Below are 11,161 nucleotides of genomic sequence, written 5' to 3'. Positions count from 1 at the left end.
CTCTTTGACTGTCCAGGGCCTGTCAATTCAAACAGTGTTCTTTAAATGGTATCTCTTGGTTTCTCTTTTTGAGACCTTGGTTATTTTATTTTCTTACTTGTAGTGGCATTTGGGACTCTCCACCATGTGTACTTTGGCTTGTTTCTTGAGGTAGCCCTGGAGAAGAAAACAGACAGACAAACACACAGGGAACAAAGGCACGCAAACGCACAGACAAATCCAACACATACGCAAACTGAAAGGGAAAATGAAAAATTAACGAGAAAAAAGGGATGAGGGAAGGCAAATAATAAAAAATAAAAATACATAAAAAAAGAAAGAATAGAAAAAAAAATCCGAAACCCCATAGACAAAGAACAGTTTAAAGCATATAACCAGATTTCCCAACTACAAATAAATAGCCGGGTGTATGCAGTGCTGGTTGAAGAGCATAAAGAAAGAGAGAAATGCTGGGGGGGGGGGGGGGGGGGGGGTGGGGCGTGGTTGAGGCAAAATTGGAAATAAAATGAGAAGGCAGAAGGAATAAGAAGCTTTACTCAAAGAGCGAAAGAGTCGAATATGGTTGAAGAGGTGAAAGAAATGACGATGGTGTTATCCACAGAAACTATATAGTCTGATTACTCCAGAGAGAAAGAGATGAAAAGGTAGGTAGGTGTAGAATTTACATCTAGAGAATGGATTAAATGTGACTGTTTCAGCTAGTCTAGCTAGTCAGTGACCAGAATTGGTCTTGTCCTGGCTCCGGTAAAAAAAAAAAAAAAAAAAAAAAAAGAAGGAGGGCAGCTCTCTAGCAGGGATGGGCGTGGTTTGATCCAATGTGTCCTGCGGGAGTCCTGCCTTGGTGGTTGTGGGGAGAAGACTGGTGGCGCTCCAGTCCCTTCTTGAACCAAGCGCTGCAACTCACTTTTTTGGGTGTGTAAACTCCCTGTGCCGGGGGCGCAGCCAAGGTGGGCCGTGCTATATATCTCAGGCCAGACCTCGTTTCCAGATCTCAGTCCATGCGCCCCACTGAAATTGCCAGAAACAAACTCAAAGGCGATCCCCTCAGGGCAGTCCCAAGACTTGTGCCTTCCCCCTGGGGATTGAGCCAGAAGCCACTGCTCCCGTCTCCTCCAGGTCGGGTTGGCGAGTGAGGAGCAGTTTCATCCGGGGGTCGCCTGGGACAAGTGTGTCCCACCCAGGGTCAGCTGGAGAGCAGGAAACTAGGTCCCTCTGTGTCTCATCGCCTGAGACACAAACTCGCGGGCAAATCTCCCAGTTTTAAGCCCTTCACCTCCCCTCTAGGAATCCAGCCAAGCCAGAAGCACAAAGGCGTGGCCGCCGCACGTCCCCTCCAGATCGAGCTGGTGCACAGGGAGCAATTTCCCTGGGTGTCACCTGGGATGAGTGCGTCCCACCTAGGGTCAGCTGGAGAGCAGGAAACGCAGTCCCTCTGTGTCCAGAGCAGAGGTTTTTCTATTCCCCAGCGACAGGGACAGTGTCTTGAGCAGTTTTGGCCACTCTCTTTCCTCTCTAAACTCCCCGCAGAGGGGAATCGCCCCCGTCCCTCTGTGTCTCTGGTCCCGGTCTGATTTTATCTTCCCCAGTTCGCACTCACGCTAGAAAGTTTTCTCAGTGGACTCTGTCTCCTTTTCCTCCCAAACTCCTGGATTCTGTAAGGGTTCCTGTGGCTTCAGGCTTCTCCGTGCAAGATACGGGGGCAAGTGCAATGTATGGAGTTCCCTACTTCTCCGTCATCTTGCCCCCACCCCCCACTTAATGAAATTTTAAGGATAATTTAGATAATACCATATACTTGAGAGATACTTTGTAACCACTTTTTTAGCTCTTTTAAGATTGGATATTTAAAATAAGACCTAAAATGAAATTTATAAAAATAAATTTTTTTTTATTTGAACTTGAATAAGTCAGGGAAATTAGATATTTATTTAGATATAAACTATAATATGTGGAACTTGGATAATAATAACTACTGATAATTGTAGCTACTGTTTAGTGTTTATTACATGCTGAATACACATTTCTTTAAAGGTACTACCTCATGCAATCCTCATTAAAAATCACAGGACACACAATAGCAATCCCCAAATAGCTACATCTCTCTTCCATATTTGGAAAATTATAACATGGGCAAGTAGACCAAATTTGAGATCATTTGTAAATATCTTATATTTGAAATTTTGTTGACTAGATAATGAAACCATGGTAAGGATTGTTTATAACTAATATAGGTCAACTGGTTGCATGGAGTTTTTTGAAGGAAGTTTGGGTTGGACCAAGGTGCTGGAACATGAAGGCAAGATGAAGGTTTGTTCCTTCATCATTTAACAAGAGAGTTTTTGGAAAAGTGGGATTGGGGATTGCTTCTGGGTATTGTAGAGAAAAGCAGAACATGTGACACAATAGTGGCTCACAAATTATTCTTTGTCAAGTACCCCATGTTCATGATGAAACTTCATAATCTCAGACATATTTGACTCTGAAATGATAACCTATTACTGATAGTGCCAAATAAAAAGGTTGGAGCAACCATTCTACTTAAGAAGAAATATCTTTGTGAGATCAGAGGAATTGTGGCACTAGTGGTGGTGGGGCGAGGGTGGGGGGACAGCCATGTTGGAACAGAGTCCTGGAAAGAGCAGTAGAATTAGGAAGTGGTTCAGCATCACTAGAGCCAAGAAGGACAGTAGCAGTTGGTGATTGATGGCAGAGTACTCGTTAAAAGCAGCAGTATTGAGAGCCAAACTGGGGAAGGGGGTTAGAAAAGTTATGATTTTTGCACTGCTTTCTTTAAATAAGGAGAAAGTTGTCACATTGCAGATTGTAGAATTGATCTTGGCAGAAAACTAGAAGTCTATTGGAGGCAAAAAATCTTTTGATGTTATATACTTTTGAAAATGGACTAGTAGAAATAAAGTCTTTAGAAGTTTTTTTTTTAATCATGCAAGAAATGCCTTTCCCCTAAACACTTGGAATTGCAATGTCCCAAATGTTTATAACATCATATTATTAAAATACATTAAAAGTCATCATGTAGGGGCACCTGGGTGGCTCAGCAGGGTAAGCATCTGTTTTCAGCTCAGGTCATGATCTCATGGTTAGTGAGTCTGAGCCTTGGGTTCTCTGCTGACAGCTTGGATCCTGGAGCCTGCTTCAGATTCCATGTCTCCTTTTCTCTCTGCCCCTCCCCCTGCTCACTCTCTCTCTCTCCCCCTCTCAAATAAATAATAAACATTAAAAAATTAAAATAAAGTCATCATGTAGAATGGCCAAAATTGGTAGAAAACATAATCTTTGACATTTAATTGACCTACAACTTATTTATAAATTTAAAGAGTATTGCTTTCTTCATAATATATAGCCTCTTAGTAAATGACAGTGATAGGTGTTTGGGATCTTATCCTTTCTCTCTGCTTTTTTTTTTTTTTTCTTTACAAACTATATTAAATTTGCAATTAAAAAAAACTCACTCTGATTCTATTTGGAAACTTTTGATCTGAGTTAAAAATGATATGTAACAGAGAGATCATAACAGATATCCCTTGACAAATCTAAAGGTAGATTTCTCTCTCATATAAAGTTACTTGGGACAATTCCTTTCTAAGGGTAGTTTTAGAAACTATGCTGTTTCAACCTTGTGGCTTTCTCATCTCAAGAAATGGATTCCACTCTTGCCATAGAAGGTAAAGGGAGAGCAAAAGGTTTATATATTGGCTTTTACATGCTTCAGTCTGGAATGGAGGCATAGTATTTTTGTGCACAGTCTGTTGGTCAGAACTAGGCCTATGGCACAAGGCCAGAGTGTAGGAGGGTTCTGAAATGTGGGTGAGCACATAGACAGTATATAGGAAATGCCTCTGTCACATAACTTAACGAGACTAAAGGAGACAACTATTGACACAGATTGTAATCAGCCTACACTGTAAAATATGGCAATGGATTATAGTACTTTGCTAATTGTTTTGAAAGTTTCTAGCTCCTGCATTTGGTCAGATTGAGTTTTCTTACAAGAATAAGAATGTCATCCCTTCATCTGGCTGTGATTTGAGAGAAGAAAGATTATTTGTGAATTTGGGAAAGGAATTTGTTCTTATATAAGAGGCAACATGAAAAGGGTTCTAGTCATAGAAGCAGAATAAGTGGTTAAGGAACATAAAACTAGGTTGAATATCAGTTTTATAAATCTCTTTTTGTATTTACTTATAACTCTTAGAACTCTATAAACTTCTCTCTAACGTAAGTTCAAAATCACTTCTATGAATCTCATTGTGTATTTAGATACTCTCCTTTATTAGAAACATACTACAATTTCACATTCAATGCATTTGTATACTTTTGTCTTGTATATTTCTTCCATAGAGAAATTGAGGTGGTGTTGCGGACAAAATGACACAAAGACAACACACACACAAAAGACAGACACAGACACAACTCCGGCCGGAGGAACAATTCTACGCAAGCCTCCCTTGCGGTTTATTTTATACCCCGGTAGCTGGATACATACTGAAACCTACAAGATGCATTCCTTTACCAATTAAGGGCAAGAAGCCAAACACATTCCAAGCACAGGGGGGAGCAAAGGGAGGAAGCGACCACAACATGTTTACTAAGAGGCCTGCCCACAATTCCAGCCTCCTCCTTATTTCTAAGGAGGGCATGTTCCCTCGTTTGCGAGCGGACCATTAACCTTGGATATTGTGTGCAGGCCTCTTGGCAGAACGTCCTGTTTGCAGGCATGATCTGCCCAAGCAGAGAGTCCCGTTTGCAGGCACATCCCCGCGTCCCTAACCACGCTTTCTCGTGGTCACTGTCTGGCTCCCACAGGTAGTTATTTATAATCCTATCTTAAGCATCTCATTCCTCAAATGTGTATTATCGATCTACATTAAATCATAGAATGTTTAAAGTAGTTAGATGAATTTGTTGAAAGATATAGTTAGTGAATGTTTCTAATGACTTGTATTAAAACTAGATTTTGGGGCTATTAAAACTCTTACTGATACTAATAAAAATAGTGATGATGATGATGATGGCAAACACTTAACTGAGCATATATTTCAAACCAGACACTGTTCCAAGCGCGTGCGTGCACACACAGACACACATATACATACATACATATATACATACATATATACATACATACATATACATACATACATATATATGTATGTATACGTATATATACATACATACATATATATATACACATACATATATACATATATATATATGTATGTATGTGTATATATATAATCTTTTTAAACTTTACCCTAGTCCTTCTTGGTGGGCTAGTGTTTTAAAGATAAAGAGATTGAAACTGCAGCCGTGTTAAGTGACTTGCTCAACTAAGTTGATGCAAACATTGTATATTGGGAAGGGAATTAAAGTTACTGGTCTGCTGACACCCCTGTTTGCCTCCTAATTGATAGGTCCAAATTTGGTTGAATTTCCAAAACAGAAATCCAGAGCTATGACATAGGTCTCCTGACTTCCAGATCAAATGAAAAGAATCATGTTTTAGAACAAAACAGTTATTATTTAATCTATCAAAATGTTTAAATTGCCTTCTCAATTCTTTGGACACCACGAATTTTGTTTTGGGGATTATAGTGCTGCTATAAGGGATTAGATAGGGCAATGAGGTAGGATCTCATGAGGTGGAAGCACTAGAGGCAAATTGTATTGTCATCCAAAAGGGATGCTGGCTATGGTACAGCCTCTCAGTTTGAAATATTGGAGGAGTAAGAGAAATATATAACTCATCTAGACTTTTGTTAAGATACATATTTTTTAAAGATGAAATCATATGTCAACTTTTACTTTGATTGGACTCTCTGAAAATGTTTTTGTGCCATGTTCAGTACCCCCAAATAATTATGTGCTGAATGTAAATATGTGTTAATATAAGTGCTATGAGAGCACCTGGGTGGCTCAGTTGGTTATGCATCTGACTTTGGCTCAGATCAAGATCTTGAAGTTCATGAATTCAAGCCCCACGTCAGGCTTTGTGCAGACAGCTTAGAGCCTGAAGCCTGCTTTGCATTGTGTGTCTCTATCTTTTTGCCTCTTCTCCACTCATGCTCTATCTTTCTCCCTTTCTCTCTCTGTCTCTCAACAGATGAACATTAAAAAAATTTTTTTTAAATATATAAATGTTATAGAAGAGTTGGTATAGGGGCGCCTGGGTGGCTTAGTCGGTTAAGCGTCCGACTTTCGCTTAGGTCATGATTTCGCGGTTCGTGGGTTCGAGACCGGCATCGGGCTCTGTGCTGACTGCCAGCTCAGAGCCTGGAGCCTATTTCGGAGTCTGTGTTTCCCTCTCTCTCTGACCCTCCCCTGCTCACGCTGTCTCTCTCTCTCTCTCCTAGAAATAAATAAAAAATATTTAAAAAAAAAAAAAAGAGTTGGTATAGATGAACTTATTGAACATTCCATAACTCGCTTATATTTCTCAAAGCAATACTTTGGATATGTATAGTTGTTACTATTAGCTGGTAATTTAGATGGGTACAACAAATAGTCATGAGTGATAGCTCTTTTGTTGCTGATAGTATCTTACCATATATGTATTTTTAAAGTTACATATTATAAAATCTAGGAATACAGAGAAGAATATTAGCTACACCATGTATTATGAGTGACGATTAACAGGGTCAAGATTTTCATATCATTTCTAAACTCAGAAATCTTTATTGAGAGCTATGAAGTCTCTTTTCTCCTCCTTCCTGGTACCATAAACTCCTCATTCTCTCCCCAGTGTCACCCTAAGCCATGAATTTCTAATATGTTCCTCTGCTTTCTCATATTAAAATCAACTCCTTGTACATAAACAAATACACTCACAAAATAAGCGTAACATATTAAATATCTTTCTATGACTTGTTTTTTCTAATTGTTATATTTTAAACCTCTCTGTTTTGATACATTAAGATCTAGTGCATTTATTTTAATTGACTTTTCTTGTTTATGTCTCCCTGGAAGAAATGGAATTACTGGGTTGTATAATTGTGCTTTTAAAGACTTTATTAGGTAACACGGAATTGTTCTCCAAAGTGGCTGTAGTACTTTATCTCCCACAAGCATGGAGAGTTTCCACACCTTTGGCAATATTTTGTAGTAGTAGATTTTAAAAATTTCTTTCCTTCCAACTTTTAATTATTGTCAGTTTTTAAAATTGAATTATTGTTTATCTTTAATTTTCTTGACAAGTATATAATTTGGTTTGCTTTTTACCAGGCAGCATTTTTATTATGTTAAATGGATGTCAGAAAGGTTCTAAAAAACTTTTCTTAAACATCTTAGATTCTTAAGTAAAAGGATTAAACTTGGTAACTATTCCCTGAATATCTGTTTAGGTTAACTTATTCAACATAATTCAACAACCTGCATTCAGTTCAAGCTACAGTCTAAATAAGTTATATGACTGTATATCGTAAATGTAGATATAAAATCAATTAATCTATGTATAATCTGTAATGAGCAACAAAGGCAGGTCCCACCTCCAGAGTATCTATTTTGTCTTGCTTGTATACTTTGCCTCCCACTGCTGCCCTTCAAATCATTGCAGTTTGCCCTGAAGATAAATTCACAGCTTGAACTTTTCATTTAGCTAATTGGTACTTGTTTTTGCCACTGAGTTGTTCTCATTCAATTGAGTAATGAAAGCGAAAATTGCTTCCTCTAGTGTCTCCATTTAAATGAAGAAAAACTATAAACAAAGCAGTACTTTGCTTAAAAGGAATATGAAGAGAAGAGAGCTTTTGACCTTAGAGCAAAAAGGCATGCCTGAGGTGAAACTTTTGGTAAGGCAACATAAAGAGATCAGAAAATTCTTTTCTCAAAAAGCAACTATAAAACTGGACATGTTGTCAAAAACAGCCATGTTAGAGTTCTAAGAATCTACCAAAGTCATGCAACAAAGTGAGAAGTGTTTATTCATAAAAATGTCCTGAACTTCAGATGACATCAGTGGGAATCTGGGGGGCATTCTTGCCCAGGGCTATTCCTCTTGCATCCTAGTTTGGAAGAGGCATTTTATTCTATAGGGGCAGAAAGACTAGAAACACCTCACGGAAGCTCTAGTTTTAGAGGAGTCTCTCTCAATTTGGAGTGGAAGATGAAAACCCCTGCTCAGCGGTGTTTTTAATAAAAGTAGTAATTTTGATGGCAAGTCACCAGGAAAGGCCAACAGCTCAGCTGGTGTGAAGTTGTCATTCTGGCTACAGCAAGTAGCAGACAATGACCTAGACAGAAATTTAACAAAGGACATCAAGGAAATGAGGTAACTATAGGAGGGCTCGATTAACTTTTTACATATCCCTGGCTAACTAGAAGTCCATGTAAATATTCATGGGAGCTTGACAACAGATTTCTCACAAATCTCAGGTGGTTTGGAAGGGTGTGCTCATGCATGGATAATACACAAGAGAGTCTGATCCGCAAAGTGCCCAGTTAAGGAGCATACCTGAAAAATGCTGAACTTTTAATGTGCTCTCTGACCTGTACACAAAACCTTGGGCAGACGGTGGAAACCTGTCTTGGATGAAGGTGTCTGTGCACAATCTATGGCCATAATCTATGCAGATGTAGAACCAGTCCCTAGGAAGCCAATCTTAAAAATTAAAACAAGAATTAAAAAGTCTCCCTGAGTGTGGACATTAGCAGTGACATCCTGCAAGTGAGGCATATTCCACAGATTTAATCCAGGAAGATTACTAAGTAATCAAACAGACTGCAGAGAGCAGGACGGAGTCACTCATTTCAAGCAGTGACTTATGTCAAGCAGTGATACAAGCAGCCAACGGCATTGCAGCCAAGACCAGATACTGCTGAAACCAGCACAGGCCTGACAACAAGAAGCCTTAACCAGCAGAACCAGAGAAGAGCTGCAGAGTCCCAAGATTGACTACATTCCTACTGAAAAGGGAGGATTTTTGCAGCAAATTGTTAGCCTTCCCAGACACTGACCCTTTCCTGTCTGACCACATCAGAAAGTCAACTGCCGTGAAAGGATCTGCCCAGTTGATCTCTGACATAGCAGAGATTCTCCACTGCTTGAACAGAATAAGCAGCGTGAAAACTGACCTTGAGGGCACCAAGGCCTCATCTCAGCTGCATGCTTGCAGACTGACTTCGTATTTGGTTCATTAACTTCCTACCCCTTGTATCCTGTTGTGTGACCTTGTATTGTGCTTTGCTTTGTGTGCTGCTTAAGGAGCCAAGTTAAACGTGCAGTGAAATATCATTGAGTTTGGAGTCCTGAAACTGCTTTATAGTTATTTTGTGTGAGCCTTGCTTTATGATTAAATATAGCTGACACGGTGGAGCGACACAACTCATGTGCGTGCCTTCATAGCATGTTTGTGACACAAACAAATGAACAGCAACACCTACAACCCCTAGGAGGGAAATATCAGAATCTGGACTGTTTACAGTATATAATGGTCTCCAAAATGGTAGTTTAAATAAAGGTTTACGTGAAAGGAAAAGAAACAAGAAAGTGTAACCCTAATCAGGGAAAAATAAGAAACTAGAGATTGTCTGTGAATTAGCCCAGATGTTGTATTCTAGAAAATAAAGATTTCAAAGGACCTTCTATAATTATGTTTAAAGATTTAAGGGAAATAAGTTTAAAGAATTAAAAAGCAGCATGATGACACGTGTCAGCTGTATTCAATCATAAAGCAAGGCTCACACAAAATAACTATAAAGCAGTTTCAGGACTCCAAACTCAATGATATTTCACTGCACGTTTAACTTGGCTCCTTACGCAGCACACAAAGCAAAGCACAATACAAGGTCACACAACAGGATACAAGGGGTAGGAAGTTAATGAACCAAATGCGAGGTCAGTCTGCAAGCATACAGATATTTTTATCTGAACAAAAGTGAAATACAACATAATAAAGTTTGGCGGATGCATTTAAATCAATGTTTAGAGGAAAATTTATAGCTTGAGACACCTAAAAAGAAAAAATTCTAAAATCAATAATCTAAACTTGTATCTTAACAAACTAGATAAAGATCAACTTAACCCAAAGCAAGCAGAAGGAATGAAATAGTACAACACTAGCATGTAATAGAAATAAAATAGAATACAGAAAAACAATAAAGATAGTCAATAAAGTCAAAATTGGTAATGAAAAGAAAAACAAAGCTAGGAAACTTTAATGAGAGTGACCAAGAAAATAAATGAGTAAGGACACAAACTAATAAATTCAAAAATGAAAGAGGAGGCATTGTAAAACCTTCAGAAGGAAAGGAGAATGTTTTGAGGGCCATTTGTTGTGTGTGTGTGTGTGAGTGTGTGTGTGGCAGTTTTAAGTTACTATAGATTTTAAAATCAGTACTTGTTGATGGAAACAACTTGACCAAAAATGTTCACAGAATTTTATGACTCATTAAAACAACAGTTTAATGAGAAAAAAAAAGGAGCATCACAATCTTATGGAAATTAAATGATTTAGGAAATTATGAATACGTTTATAAACTTTGGTGAAATGCAAAAATTTCTAAAAAGCAGAAATTAGTAAAACTAAGTCAAGAAGAAATAAAAATTCTGAACAGACACATAAGAAGTAAAAATTGAGTCAGTAGTTAAAAATGTTCTTACAAATAAAAACCCAGTCCCAGATAGCTTCACTAGTGTATAATATCAAATATTTAAACAAAAAATACCAGTGTTGCACAAACTTTTGGTTGTAACTCATTCAATTTATTAATAGAATAAAGGGTTAAAACTTTATTGTCATTTCATGAGACACAGAAAAAGAGTTTGACAAAAATCACCTACCATCAACATAAAAACTCTCAGTAAACTTTCAATGAAAGAGAACTTCCTCACTTAGATAAAGGGCATCCTCAAAAACCTAGAAAGAACATCATATTTAATGGGGAAAGACTAAAATTTTTCCTCCTAAGATCAAGAACAAGAATGTTCATTTTTTTCCATTTTTATTCAACATTTAAAGAGGTTTTAGTCAGCTCAGTAAGTTAGTGATCTGTTAACTACATCCCATAAGCCCAATATGGTCTGCCATTGTGTTTGTGAATTTTCTTTTTTATATACCTCGTTTGATCCCTGTTGTTGATAGCTGCTTTCTTGATACAACATAGTTGAGTAGTTGTGTTAGAGAATGTGTGACTGGATGAACCTAAA

This window comes from Hyaena hyaena, unplaced genomic scaffold (assembly GCF_003009895.1).
Source record: "Hyaena hyaena isolate Hyena2069 unplaced genomic scaffold, ASM300989v1 scaffold_567, whole genome shotgun sequence".
Taxonomy (NCBI): Eukaryota; Metazoa; Chordata; class Mammalia; order Carnivora; family Hyaenidae; genus Hyaena; species Hyaena hyaena.
The sequence above is the reverse complement of the archived record's forward strand: the minus strand, read 5'-3'. Positions refer to the sequence as shown.